Below are 13471 nucleotides of genomic sequence, written 5' to 3' on the forward strand. Positions count from 1 at the left end.
GCAAGGATGGCTGGGGAAAAGAATGAGAAACCAGGTTGGTGTTGAAAAAGTTTCTCAGCTTTGCCCAGATGGTTCCAAATTCCACTGACCCTTTCCCAAACAGCTTAACACTGAAACCAACAGTGCTATAGTAATACTTTTTCATAATATCATTATGAAGGATACAAGTGTTATCAACCATTATAATTTTGACCATTCCTCCACATGACCTATTTAAGATTACCTCAGAGCTGAGAGGTAGACAAGAGAAATTTGAAAGCAAGCCAAATGAATACACAGCCTCTGGATTCTTGCCAATTTTAATTATTCTTTAGCATGTTCAGAGATGTTTCAAAGGCATTCTACTTCCCATTTTCTCTCTTCCCCACCTTGGGCATGTTCGCTCTGTCACTGAGGTCCAATTCTTTATTTGGAATATCTGGTATGTGATTCATAGTCTTGATCTTGTGCAGAAGTTTAAGAGAAAACTAAAATGATACACAACTCTTCACAAGGTCAGAGTGTACTGGTAACAGGAAAGAAAATACCTTAATGCTTCAACATTTACAAATACAGGGCAAGCTTACACTAGCCAAAAGGGAATTCTAAAATTGAGCATAATCATTATATGTAATTACACTTAAAAATCATGCATATTAAATAAGCTTAGACTATTTAGATGGAAGTCAGCAACACCACAGAGGTAAGAGCAAACTGTGGTGGTTGAAATACAGCTGCTCTACAAATAGTCAAAGGTGTGTGTTTTAATTACATTACTTGTGTTACAAGTACTCCAAACTCTTTATCTCTCTTTCTGCTAAATGTTTACTGTTGTTTAGTCAACTCCCTGGAAAACTGACATAATCAGAAGTACTCAGCAGATGGATGCTGTGAAAGAGCTGTGTCAGTATCACATGTGGGGTAAAAACAAGGCAACACAAAACTTGCTGGACTTTGGGTGCTTCACTGATCCAAAGTGACCAGTAAACCCGCAATGAGCAAAACGTATGGAACTTTTCATGTTACTAGAAGAAGCCTGGAAGCTCTACAGACAGAAGACCCGTACCTTTTGATTGTGAGTCTGTTCTATGTGTTGCTTCCTTAGATGCTTTCTGTACTAGAGATTTTTGCAATCATAAACGTAGCATTAGAGAACCTTTTTAGAAGTAGAGTCAAAAGAAATATGACTTAAAACACCATATCAGTATAAAAGGTCTGTGCTATTTTACTGATAAAGCATTTCTGATATTAAACCTAAGCATTAAAATATCTGATTTTTATATTTGTGGAGAGAGAGCATTGGTTTTCTCAGTTAATATCGTAAGGCTTTTGTTAACCTAGAAGCCCTTGAGATGTAAGGATACACACCACAGAGATGCCTGGTGGAGCAGTTTAGAGCTCTGAACTTCCAAACAACTATTATATCTCGAGTAATTACGGAAGAAATCAAACTCGGCAAGCCGGGGCGTGGGGACAGGTCGCTCGCACCGAGGCTCACGGCAGGGCCGGTAACACCCGGCTTCAGCGACGAGCTGAGGGGAAGGCTGCAGGCGGGGGCAGCCCCCACAGGGCACGGCGCTGAGGGGAACCGGGGCACGCACCTGCCGGCCGGCTCCTCGCCGCCTCAGAGCCCCCGTCAGCGCCCTCCTCCCCCCTCCTTCCCCCCCCCCGCCCGCCGGGCCCGTCACGTGGGGGCGGCCGCCGCTGCTCCCGGCCCCGCAGCCGGCTCCGCGGGGGCCGTCCGCGCCGCGTCCCTCGTGCCCGTGAGGCGAGCGCCAACGGCCCCCCAACGGGCAGCCGCCGTGTGGCGCACCTGGTGCCGCCGAGGGGCGCAGCCTGCCGCGGGGGACCCAGCCCGGCCGCCGCCGCCGCCGTGGTGCAGGTCGGTCCCCGCGGGCGGGCGGCGCGAGCCGGGTGCCGCGGGGGTGGCGGCGGGGCGCCGGGCAGGGGGGCGGCTTCTGGGGGCACCGCGGCTGGGTTGTAAAGGGGACCCCCCGCGAACGCCTGTTGCTTCTCCTCGGACGTATATTTGTTAACGTTGTTAGGACGCCGCGCTCTTGAGAAGGCTTTTAAATAGACGCGGCTCCTGTAGGGTAGATGTTTATCCTCGCGAAGTTCTGAAACTTGAGCTCCGCTAGCAGGTAAATAAATGAAGTGTTTTATCGACAGAGCAGTTGATTGGGAAGCTGCTGTCAGCAGTGACACCCAGGTGCAGCCGAGGTCTGCGAGGTAGAAGCGAGGCGCTCCCCCTCTCGCCCCGGCCTTTAATTGAAAAAAGTAAAAGAAAAGAGGTGTGTTCGTGGGGGAGACAAGGCGGCTGAGAGGTTATTCGGGAAGGAGCGGCCAGGAGGTGAAGGCGGTTGTTCTGTGCTGTTCTACCAGCGCAGAGAGAAAGGCGGTAAGAGCGTGAGGAGATGCCAACTGCTCCCCAGCTTCATGGCTCAGCACTCGTGTTTTTGTGCTACTATGGTAAAAATATCCCCCTTAGCATCTGTGGGAATGATAAGTGATTGTGTGTTTCTGTGTCTGAGCGTTTGTTCAGTTTTGGGGGGGCAACATAAGACGTCGAAGTACTAGTTTGGTCGCATCTGACTGTATGTGGGTGAAGTGTAATATGTGCCTTTGAAGATTTGCATGCACAACACGCGATATTTCCGTGGTCATAAATGTCTTCTCCAACATAATTATTTTAACTGCAGGGGTTTGGCAGGATAGGGAATAGTGAGGGGCACTCCTCTGTGTGACTTCTGTTTTTTTAAACAGGAAGTAGCGCTGTCTGAACAGGTGCACATAGCACGAGGGGCTTCGTTCTGAAACTTGCGTGGAAATGTGGAAAGAGTAGATGGGGAAGTGAAGAAGGCTGAATCTCGGCTTTCCAAATGTACCTATTTACTTTGCTTGTGTTCCTGACTTTGATTTGGCTCTGCTGTACTAACATCCTTGTATCTTCCTAATAGAGAAACGCTTGGAGTAGAACTTGTCATAGCAGACAAGGGAAAGGACAAATTGCGATAAGCCTGAACAAGCATGGATTGTTTTTAAGTGATATGGTTTTACCTTCCATTTGCTAATATTCCCAGTTTGAAGCAATGGGAAGGGCCTCTTGAACCTAAAGGAAACCCAGTGTAAGTTAGAGTAGAAAAAGAGCTCAGAGGAACCTTAGGGTTGTCTTCTGGACAAGTATGGTTTGTTGCCAGAATAGGAGAGAGAGAGAGAAATGATGTCAAGTCCCCAGATATGGGACTTAAGCTGAGGGGTAGCTCAAGACTAATCTTGGCACTGACAGCTGATGTTTATGTCTGCTGTTGACATACATGATACGCCTGTAACTGTTTCACATTAGCAATAGCCTCACTTCTTAAAACTTAAATGCTTTATTTATCCATGCTAGGTAGTAATCAACAGGCTTGGCAAAATAGCATTTTATCTATCATACATCTGGGACTCTGCCCTATGGGAAACATCAAATTAAAAGGAGGGGGCAGAAACTGGTTAATCTCCTGTCTGGCTGAAGCATGGTTGGAATTGGGCTGGGAGCATTGTTCCCTGGTTCCTAGTTCCCTTGCCACTTTTATCTTCTGTCTCAGGAACTTGAGGAGTTAGAGGAATGGTGGCAGAGGACACTATTGGTACCATCTTATTTCAGTCCAGCTACGCCAGCCATATCATATGCTAGAAACAAGGAGGGCAAGAAGAAGGTAGAGAAGGAATGAGTAGAGCTTTCTGGGTTCTTGAATCAGTTCTTCTTCCTGTCCAATGTGTGTTGAAGGAGAAACTGACGCAGGGCAAAAGAGTGGTCTCTGCCGCCTTTATGTCCTTTCCTCTATCATATTTCTGTTGCACTGAAGTCTCTCTTACTTTAGACCATCAGTGCAGGCTGTAAGGCAACATAATGTGACTTTATGTGGCACAGTGTGTTTGAATGGATGATGGGAAGAGAACAGATGGAGAAGTGAAAACCTTAAGAACCACCTTTTCTGAACACTTAGTTAGGGTCAGCAACAAGGGGGAAAGCAGAGGATATGGTGCTGTGAGTACAAAAGAGAGGAAAATGAAAAAGAACTAAATATGGCCCTCCTTTTCTTTTTTTTTTTTTCTCCTGTGCAGCTCTGCTTCTAGCCTTCATTTACCTAACTTGTTTCCAGTTTTCCCTCTCTCTTTAACAAAACAAAAACAAAACAAAACAACAGAATCTAAAGCACTCATCCCTAGACACACCTCTCACTCTTATTAAACTATTCAGAGACAGGCCAGAAACTTAGTTCACTTTCTCCACAGCTAGGGTCAAAAGTGTTTTAAATTGCCTTTTAGCTCAAACAAATGAGGGCCTTGACCTGGTAAGGTTAGCAAAAGTATAGGCTATAGGTAATGCAGAGCCTCAGTGGGCTCTTGCTTTAGATGTTTGTAATATAATTCAGAGGATTTATTGTATATCAAAGTAGAGAAATGATGCATAAGGAAATGTGTTTTGTAATAATGATCACTCAGTATAGATCCAAACATTATCATTCAATGTGCTATGCCAAGCACGGCTTTTCTGCATTTTCCAGAAATATTGATAGTGTAGAAATGGTAGTGCAGCAAAACATGACACCATTTATGGCAGTAGATGAGAAACCTTCAAAAGGCATATTTCTGTTAGGGAGGTTGTATTGTTCTAATCTGTAGAGGTGTTTATCATTTATATTTGCCACCTCATCCTCAGAGTTCAGTGAATTCAACTTCTTAAGTTATAATCTCCAAATTCTCATAAGCTACTGAATAAAGTTTAGGCAGCAATGGCTGGCCTTGGAGGCACACTTGATCAGTTACCAGAGTTCAGTAGATGGGTGTGAAATCATTTAGCACGGGTAACTTGATCCCTTGAAAATTGTCAAGTTTAAGCCACAATCCAATTCTCTAAATTTTCTCCAGTTTGCTCTTGTATTTTCTGTGCTATCAACTCACCATTACTTTGAAGAGCTGAAGAAACTGGGACTCACACCCCACCTACTCCTCAGGACAGTTTGTTCTTTAACACTGTCTAAGCACCAGCTTTGAGATGGATTTGATAAACTGTGATGGCTTGAGTTCCTTCCTGCCACCCCTTTGTACAGCACAGTATTTTCTGGTTCTTTTGGTTTTAAATGCATGCACATTAACCAACAAACTAAAGCTACTTTCTGCAGCTAAGTGCCTGTGCTTATATGTTTTAGCAGGATGTTTTTATTGCAAGTCTCTTGTGGCCTTGTAACATTACAGTTACCTGTTTTGTTTCCCTGCCTCTCCAGGTGCTTATTTGCTATAAACCACAAGTGCTATTTCCCAATAGTACTTTTCTCTTATTTGGCAATTCATTGATGTGGAGAACAAAGAATTTAAATTACGAAGATAATTCCTTTCTGAAAGAAACATACAAAGTTAATCTTAATGGCACAGTTGCCCGTGTAGGTCAATTTGTGTATTTTGTTTATACTGTGAGTCTGCCAAGTTACAGTGCAGTGTTTTAAAGGACTGTATGCATGACCTGGATTTTAAACTCCACTTTGATCACCTGTAAAGCAAGATTGTTATGAATATTTTTGTAGTTCACTAGTATTTCTGGAAGACCTGTGACCCCAAGATGCTGAGTATTTTCATACTGATCAAAGAGAAAAAATACTCCTGTAGGTATCTTCACATGCATAAGACAGTCCTGACACATAGTTTTCCTATTTAGCTTCCTGAATTTATCAAAAAATAACATAATTTCCATTTTTAGGGTGCATCTTTCAGCATAATCTTTGAGAGAGTGCTATTCTTATCTCTGATGGAGAATTAATCCATTTCTATGGACCCAGTGCTCTCCCACTCTGAAATTTTTCTTAGCTTTCTTGCTGGAAGTGTGAGTCAGTTTATCTACTAAATAGGTCCCTAAATGTACTGATCCTCGATTAGTTTCCTGCCTTTATAGTTGTAATGTAACGTATCCTAAAAGAAATCAATTAGGGAAGGGTTTCCAAATTAGTTCTTTACCAGATGATCAGCAAGCTAATGGGGAGCCATTCGTGTTTTCCTCAAGTCTCTGTTTGTGATATATAAAATATATTCTTACTTTAATTTTATATCCATATAAAAATATATGTTCATCTGTTTAGCTGGATTATCCAGGTAAAACCTCAAGTAACTAAAGATCAAAGTTGAGGATTGAATACAGGGGAAAATAGAGTCCTTCCTGGTTTAGAGAGAAGAAAAGATATGAAACCCAATGGTAACCAGGTAGTATGTGGCAGATGTCATGCCTGGAATGGCAAATGATAGATCTGACTTTCAGAAAGGTACAATGACAGAGTGTGAACTGCTGATTGTATGAGAGCTCTTTTGCATATCACCTAAGGCCATGGTGCTAAGTTGATGATGGTTTCCTGAAGCAGATGTGAATTTGAAGAAACCAAATCAGCAGGCCTGGTTTTCCTTCAGCAAAGTCTAACATTAGGCTTGAGGGGTGAAATGAATTGGAGGACTCAAATTTAAAATATGTTGAATGGCAAGAGGAAGATGAGTCCAAAGCCTTGTTTGGTTACATGTAGTTGCTTATCAAATGCTGAATGTGAGTCTTGTTTTCTTCAGAGCAACAATGTGAGGTGTATGAATATTCAGAGAATGATTCACTTCCTCGCCATGTCTTCATACTCTGAAATCAACAGATTGTATGTCAGTTAATTACTAAAAATAAATCTAAGCTGCTGAATTCCAATCTGGATTTCACGCGCAGACAGTATGGCAAATGAAGTTTTACTTCATCCCCTTCTGAAAACAAACCTGATTGTTTTCCAAATTCGGAGGTGATTTAGCTGGGGATGCCTTCTTGTTTCTGTCTGTACTGTTCATACAAAAAGATTTTTTTTTTCCTGTTCGCACTATTTACTACCCGAAGTTTATTTCAGAAGTCATAGTTTCACAAGGGAAAATATTTGTTGAAGTGTCCCTTTAACATAGTAAATGATATTTTTATTCCACTACATGCAATGCAGTTGGTAGCATCTGTTTTAATAATGCATAATCAGAACGTCTTAATTTAATGACATTACAGTAAAATTTATGAATGTGTTTCTGTGTTGATAAACTAAGGCATGTAATATGGTCAGATCCCAAACTTGATGTTTCAATATTCTGATGTTTCACTACATGGGGTGGGGGAATCTCTACCAAAGACCTTATTTAGGAAGTTGGATTTACCTCTATAGATAAGAAACCATCATAAACCATCCTGGGAAACAATGTTCATGCATTTCACAGGGATGAATTCACTGTGCCTAGTATTAGGGAGGTGATGTATTACATCATTCTTGCTTAAGACTTCTCCATCTTTTTCTTAAAATGTATTATCCCTTTGCAGTTCATAATTAAATTTCTGTTAAATCATCTTTGTATGATACTTGGAGTGCCTTGGTGGCACTCCAGCTAATGTTAACCTGTATACTATTAAAAGTAAGCTCTTGGCTGTTGAAGTAGGTGATCCTCAGAGATGCCTTCCAACTTCAATTATTCTGTGACTCAGTTATTCTGTGATAACACTCCCACATGCTTCATAAAACTGTTCTCATTAGGTATAAGTGCAGGTCTTCACAATGCAGCTAACCTTCAGCTTTTACCTGAAATTTCATGTTAAGTCTGTTCCTTTCTTTCATGCAGAAGACGTCTTTATTTCTTTATTTCAAGTTTTTATGTCCAACCTGAAGTATGAAACTGGGCTTTGGCTTATTTCTGATTGTAGCCTCTCTGTATGCTTTGCAGTGAGGGTATAAATGAAAAACCACATAAGCATGAGTCATTTTCCAGTGTTCTTACCAGCACTGCCTAAACAGTTTCACTGGCAGATTTATGGTCACTCAGATCAGCAGAAAAAAATGGCCAGATCCTGAGATGTGTTCAGGGCATGTATTAACAATTGCAGAAGCAGTGAGATTGTAGGAAATGTGGAAGGAGCTTTAACCCATGTACTCAGACAAGGACCCCGGCTGCCCTTGTTAACTCCACATTAAATGTACTTGCTATATACACACACACGTGTGTACATGTAACCCTAGCTGGACTTAAGATACATTTATAACTTTCAAATATTATGTAAGTATATATGTGTAAGCACAATGTTTGTTTTAAGCTCTTTTGTAGTACAGACGGCTGTAATAATTGTTTCAAGAAGGGAAGAAGAACAAATATTAAATATTTGGAGCAACTTATATGGACCAGAAACACAGTCTGGCTGCAAAATATCAATGAAAGAAAGATATGTGTTAATTGCATCTGAAAAAAAAAAATCCAAATGAGTTAAGTGAGTAGCTTTCTTTTCCTGAAAATAGTCTTACTTCTTTTTCTAACAAAAAGCATATATATGCAAAGTGTATTAGTGTTAGTGCAGATTATAGTAAACCTGAAAATGTCAATCATAAATGTTACAAGTGATCAGTTAAATGGTTTGAAATGGTACATATTGTCTCTTGGATTGAAATGTTCTTCAGTGTGGGAAGCTGAGTGTATCCGAAGGAGTAATTTTACCTGAAACCGAAAAGACCAACTTACGGCCTGATCTGGCAAACTTCAGTTGTGCAAAAGGAAAATCATGGTAGAATCTTTTGTTACTAGAAGAAAGGAGAGCTGTTATAACAAGCTTTTGTGCAAGAAGATCTGTTCTGGCCTGCTCTGCAGAACATCTCGTAGTATGTCGTGAAAAATACTTAGTAGTCCGCAGTCATTACTCACTGATGCTTTGTCCAGTGCCTACCGCATTTCAAAACAGTTGTAAGTTAGGAGAAGGACTAGAAAACTGTTGCAAGAAATGTGGTCTGACTCTGTTTTGCTTTGATTGTATTCTTCATTTTAATTAGGAAATCTGTTAGCATCTTCAGTTTAGTGCGTAGATTGTGAAGCCTAGCTGATTCTCGCTTCACAAACTTATTTATAAAAGGACAGACTGTGGAAAAGGGTAGAGAGGTGTGTCTTTATGTTCAGAACAAATGATTTTGTACAAGAGGGAAATTCGTGCACTAGAATGAATTTGGTTTGGATTCACCAGTCATTTTTGATTTAATCAAAGGTTATGATTATCTAAGGACTAAATGAGAATAATGGGACTAGCAGCTGCTCGCTTCCTTTGAAACTCAGGTTAGGGTACTCAAAAACAGAGCTTCCATATTAGTAGAGACTGATAAAACTGACATGCTAGGTAGGCTTCATTTTAAAGTGAGTGTCTTTTATTTGCTTTTCCTAAATGAAGTAAACAAAACTGTTCCTGTCATGGAGCATATCTGTCCCTTATTAGTGTCCCTTATCTATAACAGCTAGTAGAGAAGAAATAATTTCCTCGTGACAGAGCAATAGTTTGGTGTTCCTTAACATGACCACATGTGGACTCTTTTTTTTTTTTTTTTTTTTTTTCCCCTCATACCCCAGAATAAAAGTGACTTGAATATTTACACTTGGAGTCTTTGAAGACCACTGAAACAGCATGGACTATATCTCTTTTACATGTAAGAGCAAATCAAATTTTACTTACAGATTTAGCATAAAAATATAAAGTTGTCATGATTACTGATACGGCAGCAGACTTAGATCCAATTTCTGCACAATGAAATAAACTGTGTCTGAAGAAACAGAACTCTTAGTAAGTCATCCTTCTACTTCAGAAGAGAAAGGGAAATCAATTTCTCCCAATGGTAATTTTTAATAATTCAATCTTTTTTCTATTGTTTTTTTTTCATTACGATTTTTATGCACTGTCACTTGATAGAATCACAAAATGGCTTGGGTTGGAGGGGACCTTAAAACCCGTCCAATTCCAGCCCCCTGCCACGGGCATGGACACCTTCCACCAGACCAGATTGCCCAGGGCCCCATCCAACCTGGCCTTGAACACCTCCAGGGATGGGACATCCACAGCTTTTTTTGGCAACCTGTGCAAAGGCCTCACCACCCTCTGAGTAAAGAATTTCCTCCTAACATCTAGGGCATCATAGGGTATATCATCATCCTTTCTCATTTAGTTTAAAACCTTTCCCGCTTGTCCTATCATTATCTGCCTGAGTAAAAAGTTGTTCTCCATCTTTTTTTATAAGCCCCCTTTAAGTATTCACTTGGCCACAGATGCAAGAAACATCTGAGGAATTTTTCATAAAGACAAATCAACTAGTAGCTGTTAGGGATTAAAGGCCTTTGCAAGCTGACTAGTCTGAAATCTTTTAATGTAGTGGTTGTTTTAATAAACAGATCCCTATAAACGTATTGTTATCAAACACGATTCAGTTATTACCTCAAGAAACTCCACAGGTTTATTCACAATAGGACCAAATATGAGTAATAAGCCTTTCAAACAGTTCTAAAGAATTGCTCAGAGTCTTAAGTAGTCTGTTTCTGAAGGGAGACAGGATATGTAAAAGCCTGACACGAAGTATCCCCTTAGGTGTCATTGCTGCTTGGGACTGTGCTTTTCTCGCCTTGCTACAGTGACACTCAGACCCTTTAAAGTAAGAAAATAGTTCTGTTTCGTTTGTCTTCTATGTCGTTACAAAGGTTTTATTTCAGAGACAGTAAAATTTGACTAACTTTATAACAACGTGTTGCTTTGGGTACTGTTGTACTCTAGCATTTGCCTTAACAATTGCAATTTTTCTGTTTATTCCAACCATATGAAAGAATTCCTGTTTGGAATGGAAGTAACGCAGTAGCACAAATTTTAGGCTACAGTTTTATTTACTTTAGCAAATACTTTTTTATTGTTCACATTTAAGGAATTAATTAAAACATTTATCTGAAAATTAATCTAGATAAATCCTGTGTGTGTTCATTATAATGGTTGAATTCCTATTTTTTTCATGCCGTAAGAATAATAAAAATTCAGTGTGAAAGGAGAACAAAAGGGATCTTATATATATATCATTGATGAATCATTATGCTGACAGTATCCTGAACTTTGGATATAAATATGTGTATTAAAGAAGGGAAGAATACTACATTCATAAATGGTTCTGTTTCTAGGTCCAGCTATTGCATTCCATTTGTGTTGAGAAAGGCATTTTTTGATTTGCAACACTTCCAAAAGCTTTCTGAATGAAGTGTAAGCAAGCCTGTAAGACAAAATTACTAAACTAGAATATGTTAGCTTTGAAGATCGATACGTTGAACCAATTTTACTGAGTCTCTTTCTGAAAATAAAATATATACTTTTTAAGTTAAAAAAAAAATAAGCATTCCTATGCATAGATCTGTAGCTATACATTTTCCTACTTTTTTGTTTAGTCCTACATATCTTGCATATTTTTATAAGGAAGAATTTAAACTGATTTCACCTACCTTTGATAACATGATTTGACATGGAAACATGTTCATTTTACGTTTGTGTGGAACTGAGGGAGAAATAAATGCCTTGAAATGCTTCCTGGATGCAGTATGATGGGCTTCATCATTGGTAAGAACTTGAGAATGCCTGGCATGATTGATAATAAAAAGTGCTATATATAACAGTGGACTTCCAGATTCTCCTTCATATCCTGTTCCATCGGATGTATCTATTTTGTGGAAGCAGCAGGCTGGGCACTTCAGAACTCTGTTGTAAGCTATAAAAAGATGACACCAAGTACTGAAAACTGGATATGTGGTTACCTGGAGCTTACTTGTTTCAGCTATGATGACAGAGCAGGAACAGTAACAGCTTGCATAGATGAAAGTGAAATAGAAAAGCTGGGCACTTGCGTGGGTTTTCAGTGTTGTGATACTGCTAAGATCCTTTCCTAGCTAAACATACTTTCCAGTAAGCAAATACAGCTTCTCCATAGAACAGGTCATTGAGGAGACCTACATAGCTGGTCAGATGTTCATTATGGGCTGCTGCCTGGTTTCAGGGGTTGCTCAAACTGTCTCTAGTGATCTTGGTATTTCTGTTTCTTCTAGAGTCTGCTGAGTAAACAGGAATAAAGGATGACACTTTTTTCTTGCCACCTTTAATAATGTTTCTTCAGCTGGGAGGTATTACAATTTTCTCTGACCTATTTGAAGCTTAAAAATATTGCATATTGCTTTTAGATGTCAAGTTACTGATTTATCTGTCATGCAATATTGCTTCACTCTAGAATGCTTTCTCTCATAATTGGAAAATTATGTTAATACATTAAGTATGGAAAATCAATGCGACAGGGGAATATATTATTCTCATTTAGAAATCAGTTGTGGCATAATGTCTCATACAGCTACTTACTTACCCACTGGCCAGTTCTGCAAGAATTAAGGCGTCCCGTATTCAGAGTAGAGGAAGAATAAAATAAAAAACGTGTGTCATTTTAGATCAGGATTTAACTTGCCATGAAGAGTTTCTTGCTTCTTGGTTATACATATTCTTTAGTCAGAGAGAGGAAGAACTTGAAGGCAACTTTTTCCTTTTCATTAATCAATGTGTTCATTAATCTTCAGGAAAGAACTGATATTAAAAAGTTCTCTTTGTAAGCACAAAATTGACACAGCCATAGAATTTGTAATTTCAATGATGTGCTGAGTAATGTGGGATATGGTCCTTTTCATAGTGACCCATTTGTTGTTCCTAGTATGAATGTTTTTAATCCAAGCAGAATCGCTTATATTGTTCGCTGATTCTAGCAGAAGTATGTTTTTTTTATTTCTTACTTTGTTTCCCACAGTCACTTTCCTCAAAATAGCTACTGAATCTTAAATTTACACAGTACTTGATACTGTTCAGTTCCTGTTAGTGTGAATTCAGCATGTTTGTGTTCACAGATGCAGGGTGGGTCATGTTAAACCACCTAAATTGCTGCACAAAATGTTTCATAGAGCGGAATAATGCTGATATAAGATTAAATTTTACAAAATCAAAAAGCTGTCTCCTTAGTATTCGTTTTAAAGCTTTATGTCTAGAGCTGACTTTAGACTTGACAAAAGTTTTTGTTTTCACATTGATAAAGCTGAGGAAAAATCAGAACAGAGCTTTGTAACCTGAGTAACCCAAGGGTAGATCTTTTCATTTTGAGAAATATTCAGAAGTTGAGTTGTATCTGTGTTGGACATGTTGTCTATGTTTCTTTGTGTGGTCTAGCCTGAACCTGAGCTTTTTATCTAAAAAATAAATAAAATTAAATTAAAAAAAAAAAAAACAACTTTGGATGAAATTTTTTTCTTTGATTGCAGGAAATGAATTTTCCAGCATGTTAACCCTCCTGTTTGTTCTGTTTTTTCCACAACACAAGGGAATCTCACATCTTGTGTATCTCACTGTCCACTGGCGTCCTCTACCAGTCCTCTCCTACTTTAGTGTCTGTCCATTTTAAGGAATGCTTAGCACTCTCCATTCTTTTAATGCTTCAAAGTGAGGTTATTTCTGTAAAGATTCATTGCTCATACTCAATTGCATGGTATGGATTGGTTTTCTTCTGTGGAGAGACTTGCTAGATAATGACTCTTCAACTAAGCATGTTGTAGGAGAAAAAGTGGAAGAGGACTGGGAAGAGACTAGGAGATAGTGGCATGAAAA

General features: G+C 39.5%; 1 protein-coding gene and 1 long non-coding RNA gene across 16 annotated transcripts in view; one reads left to right on the forward strand and one right to left on the reverse strand.

The window, feature by feature from the left end:
• The window catches only part of LOC121071566, a 299785-nt gene extending 298180 nt beyond the window's left edge, over positions 1 to 1605 (reverse strand). Inside the window, exon 1 of the long non-coding RNA XR_005820694.1 lies at positions 1348 to 1605. This is a non-coding gene — a long non-coding RNA (uncharacterized LOC121071566). The remainder of the gene's footprint in view (positions 1 to 1347) is intronic.
• PPFIBP2 (PPFIA binding protein 2) overlaps positions 1 to 13471 on the forward strand; it is a 111355-nt gene that overhangs the window by 3022 nt on the left and 94862 nt on the right. For 2 of the 15 annotated variants that reach the window (XM_040559891.1, XM_040559890.1), the window contains exon 1: positions 1705 to 1861. The exons of 9 other annotated variants lie outside the window; for them this stretch is intronic. The gene's annotated coding sequence lies outside the window, so the exon portion shown is untranslated. Of the gene's footprint in view, positions 1 to 907; positions 1055 to 1681; positions 1862 to 1998; positions 2121 to 2252; positions 2449 to 13471 lie in introns of those variants that run through there. 4 more of the 15 variants (XM_040559896.1, XM_040559900.1, XM_040559899.1 and 1 more) reach the window with 4 other exon arrangements.

Source organism: Cygnus olor, chromosome 5 (genome assembly GCF_009769625.2).
Source record: "Cygnus olor isolate bCygOlo1 chromosome 5, bCygOlo1.pri.v2, whole genome shotgun sequence".
Taxonomy (NCBI): Eukaryota; Metazoa; Chordata; class Aves; order Anseriformes; family Anatidae; genus Cygnus; species Cygnus olor.